Source organism: Rhinopithecus bieti, unplaced genomic scaffold (assembly GCF_001698545.2).
Source record: "Rhinopithecus bieti isolate Rb0 unplaced genomic scaffold, ASM169854v2 scaffold_15776, whole genome shotgun sequence".
In the NCBI taxonomy this organism is placed as follows: domain Eukaryota; kingdom Metazoa; phylum Chordata; class Mammalia; order Primates; family Cercopithecidae; genus Rhinopithecus; species Rhinopithecus bieti.
The window spans coordinates 49459-54040 of NW_016808836.1; the positions used below are offsets into that span (position 1 = coordinate 49459).

The following is a 4582-nucleotide window of genomic DNA, read 5'->3' on the forward strand; positions in this document are numbered from 1 at the left end:
GATGGTCTCGATCTCCTGACCTCGTGATCCGCCCGTCTCGGCCTCCCAAAGTGCTGGGATTACAGGCTTGAGCCACCGCGCCTGGCCGTTTTTTGTATTTTTTTTAGTAGAGACGAGGTTTCACCATGTTAGCCAGGATGGTCTTGATCTCCTGACCTCGTGATCTGCCTGTGTCGGCCTCCCAAAGTGCTGGGATTACAGGCTTGAGTCACCGCTCCAGCCAACTTCTCCTCTTTCACCCTACTCCCCAACCTGTTTCTCATTTTACCCATCACCAGCCATTTGCAGCATGTATGCAGAGCTTCTGTTTGCCATGTCTGGAGACTACAGGGGAGGCTGAATGAGGGGTGATAAGCCTGTGGCTCATGTGAGGTGGGAGAGAGCCCAGCAGGAGTCACGCTGAAATGACTCCATTAGCCCCAGGAGGCCTCGGCCCACTGGCCGTGACTAATGTGGACATTAGAATGTAGATTCCGATGTCCTGCAAGATCCTCCTCACAAGTGTCATTTCACAGTTGTTTCTAGCAACATCTTTTTGAAAACTCCCTGTAAAGACGTGCCGATGTTGATGCTGAGGCCCAGGAACTTTGGAGTTTATTTACTTTTTGTTTGTTTGTTTTATTTTCCTTGGCAGGTGAAGTAGGAGCTAGGGTTTAGTTATTCTGAAGTTTACTTGAAATATGCTTTTTATGATTAGAAGCCATTTTAGAAATGAGGGCAAGAATTCACATGTTGTTTTACACACACGTGTTGGAGACGGAGCTCAGGGTGATTCCTGACTGGGCCCAGGGTCCATGGCCTCAGAAGTTCCTTAATCAAAGTCCTTCACTTTTATGTAACACTGCTGGGCACAATGGCTCACGCCTGTGATCTCAGCACTTTGGGAGGCCAAGGCGGGTGGATTGCTTGACTCAGGAGTTTCAACATGGTGAAACAAAAAATACAAAAAATTAGTCAGCCTGTAGTCCCAGCTATGTGGGAGGCTGAGGTGGAAGAATTGCTTGAGCCCAGGAGGTGGAGGTTGCAGTGAGCTGAGATCGCACCATTGCACTCCAGCCTGAGCAACAGAGCGAGACCCATCTCAGAACAATTTTATATGTGATGGTTTGTCCATGTGTATCCCAGGGTCTGTCATTTAGAGTCTATGGCATGTTCTTAAAGGGGTGGAAGGAAAAAAAAGATGCTACAATAGTTTGTGACCTTTTGAAGGGCCACTCTACATGAATAGATATACAGTATGTCTGTGGTATTAAAATTTCGTGGGGTGATTAGGAAAAACATGTCCAAAAAGTCTCCTTAGGGGGAAGGTAGTAATGAAAAAAGGTTCAGAAACACCATTCCAGAGAGAGGGTCCAAGAGCTTTCCTCGGTTCTGAAAATGGTCCGTGATTTGCAGAAGGTAAAGAGTGCCTGAATGTGAATTAACAGCAGACAGTTCCTTGGAATATTTGAAACTATTTGTTTCCTTCCCAGCTATTCAGATGGGCTGCTCAGGTTCTTGTTATGGATTGAGGCGAGGGTAGACTTAATAATCCTGTTTCAGAGTGGAATATGGAGTGACAGTGGGCATGAGTAGTGATAGCTTGCATTGTGTTGATAGGTTAATTTTAATTTTTTATTTTTTGATACGGAGTCTCGCTCTGTTGCCCAGACTCTGGAGTGCAGTGGTGCGATCTCGGCTCACTGCAACCTCCACCTCCTGAGTTCAAGCGATTCTTCTGCCTCAGCCTCTTGAGTAGCTGGGATTACAGACATGCGCCACCACGCTGGCTCATTTTGTTGTATTTTTAGTAGAGACGGGGTTTCACCATGTTGGCCAGGCTGGTCTTGAACTCCTGACTTCTGGTGATCCTCCTGCCTCGGCCTCCCAAAGTGCTGGGGTTACAGGCACGAGCCACCGTGCCCGGCCTGAAATGTAAACTTTTATATCTAAATATTTTATATAGAAAATGCCAAGCTTTTATATCTGAAACACCAAGATTTTATGAGCCTCATAACGTAAGTTGGATTTGTAATTGTAAATGTTCTTTCCTCATAAATACCTGAGTTTTTTTTTTTTTTTTTTTTAAAGGTTCTGAATTGTCTCAGTAATGAAAACTTCCAGACACTCAAACCTAGAGGAGATGGGTAGTTGGTAGCTTTCTGTACTGGAAACAAAAACACTCAAATGTGTAGAACCTAGCCAGCTAACCAAAGTAGGCAGTTTTATAGATCACCTTAAAATAAGGCTGACTGCACAGTAAATGTCACCTTTGGAATGTGACTTGGTAGAATTGAAGTAGGCTTCCGTACCTCCTGTCATTCAGTACCTGTTTTCTTGAACTCCTGACTTCAAGTGATCCGCCTCGGCCTCCCAAAGTGCTGGGCTTACAGGCGTGAGCCACTGTGCCCGGCCTCAGTACTTCTTTTTAAGGTGCTCTCATTCATTCCCTGGCGAAAAGATACTTGAAGTGCAAGTGCAGGTGGGTGTGGAAAGCATGGAGGGTTTGTGTTGGTTCATTTGTTTGGTGTTTGTTTTTTCCACCAGTCCCTCCCTCCTGCTTTCTGCCTCCCAGCCCAGCATATCCTGATCTTGTAGCCATGCAGGACTTTGACCCATGTGGTGGTTTGCCATTGTCTTCCTCCAGATGAAGATAAGACATAATTGGTTTGGTTTGAGGTTGTACTTCTGGCCTTCCCTGTATATCCTCTTCCTCCTTATCCTCTCCGTCAGCATGCTTGGTTGGATTTTGTAGTGAAATGTGTCATTCTCTTTATTCTGACTGTCCCTATATTAGTCCTATTTTCATAAAAACAATCATAAAGTCACAGTATCTACTATTTGTTAAAAGTTTTGTGCCAGGCCAGGTGTGGTGGCTCATGCCCATAATCCCAGCACTTCAGGAGGCTGAGGCAGGTGGATCGTTTGAGCCCAGGAGTTCAATATTAGCCTGGGCAACATGGTAAAACCTCGTCTCTACAAAAAATACAAAAATTAACCAGGTATGGTGGCACACGCCTGTAGTCCCAGCTACTTGGAGGCTGAGGTGGGTGGGTCACCGAGCACAGGTTGAGGCTGCTGTGAGCCGAGATTGTACCACTGTACTCCAGCCTGGGTGACAGGGCAAGTCCCTGTCTCTAAAACAAACAGCTGTGTGCCAGATACTATTTTAAGCATTTAAAATGGATTAAAAACTCCTTTAATCTTCGCAACACTTTTTCTTTTCTTTCTCTTTTTTTGAAATGGAGTGTCGCTCTGTTGCTCAGGCTGGAGTGCAGTGGCATGATCTCAGCTCACTGCAACCTCTGCCTCCCAGGTTCAAGCAATTCTCCTGCCTCAGCCTCCCAAGTAGCTGGAATTAGAGGCATGAGCCACCACACTCAGCAATTTTTTTTTTTTTTTTTTGGTATTTTTAGTAGGAACGGGGTTTCACCATGTTGGCCACGCTGGTCTCGAACTCCTGACCTTAAGTGATCTGCCCACCTTGGCCTCCCAAAGTGCTGAGATTACGTGCATGAGCCACTGTGCCTGGCCTGTCTACACAGCAGTCTTACATTGGTACAGTGTGTCAAAGAAAAACCTCCCATTTGCATTGCTTTTAGGAAATGAATCTGCAAGCCCATGAACTTTATCTCCATGGGGCCCATGGAGAGAAAGCCGACTGAGTCTCTGTGCTTTATTATTCACAAGCCAGTTGAAGTTGCAGCGAAGAAATGCCATTTCCCAGACAAGCGATTGGCAAGATAGTCTCAAGACTGATGGTACATTCCACAGCAGGAAACTGGGTCTGGAGAGAGGTTACAAAAGGGAACTCTGCTCACAGACTTGCCAGAAACATTTTATTCTGACCAGATCCAGAACAGGTATAAATCACATGCAGACACACCTTCCCTCCTGCTTGGGCTGAGGTCTGTTTATAACATCCTCAAGATAGTTGTCTTGCTAACATTCCCAGTCTTTCACCTTAACCCAAAGGGACATGATGGCTTCATAATCAGAGCTTTGCTTTATCATTCTAAACCTCTACAATCTGCATGATTAAATTTTTTTTAACTTACTAATTTTTTTTAGAGATGGACATCTCACTCTGTTGCCCAAGCTGAACTGCAGTGGCACAACCATAGCTCACTGCAGCCTTGAACTCCAAGGCTCAAGCAGTCCTCCCTCATCAGCCTCCTGAGTGGCTGGGATTACAGGTGTGAGCCACTGTGCCTAGTGAAAAATCTACATGATTTTAGAAATTAGCCATACCTAAATCAGAGACTATGGGACTTAATAAAAGAACATAGGGTTTATTCATTGTTTATTGCATGTGTTATTGTTGCCTGTTATGAAAGAGGAAAATAGCACAGAGGAAGACTGCCCCATGTAGCACAGCTGGCTTGTGCGAAGCAGCAAGGGATTTATGTGCTCATCGGTCCTTTGCTGGAGCAGCTCAGGGTGTAGGCTTTTTCCTCTAATCTGCCCTATACACTTTTGCCAGATGACTCTTCCTTATTGTGTCACTCCCCTATACCAAAGCATAGCTTACAAGTTCTTTGTATTGAGGGTGTGATTGTAATCTTTTACCTTTTCTTTTTTTTTTTTTTTTTTTTTTTTTTTT

At 44.9% G+C, this 4582-nt stretch overlaps 1 protein-coding gene across 1 annotated transcript in view; it reads left to right on the plus strand.

The window, feature by feature from the left end:
- Positions 1-4582, plus strand: part of SPINT2 (serine peptidase inhibitor, Kunitz type 2) — a 34792-nt gene that overhangs the window by 7458 nt on the left and 22752 nt on the right. The window lies entirely within an intron of this gene.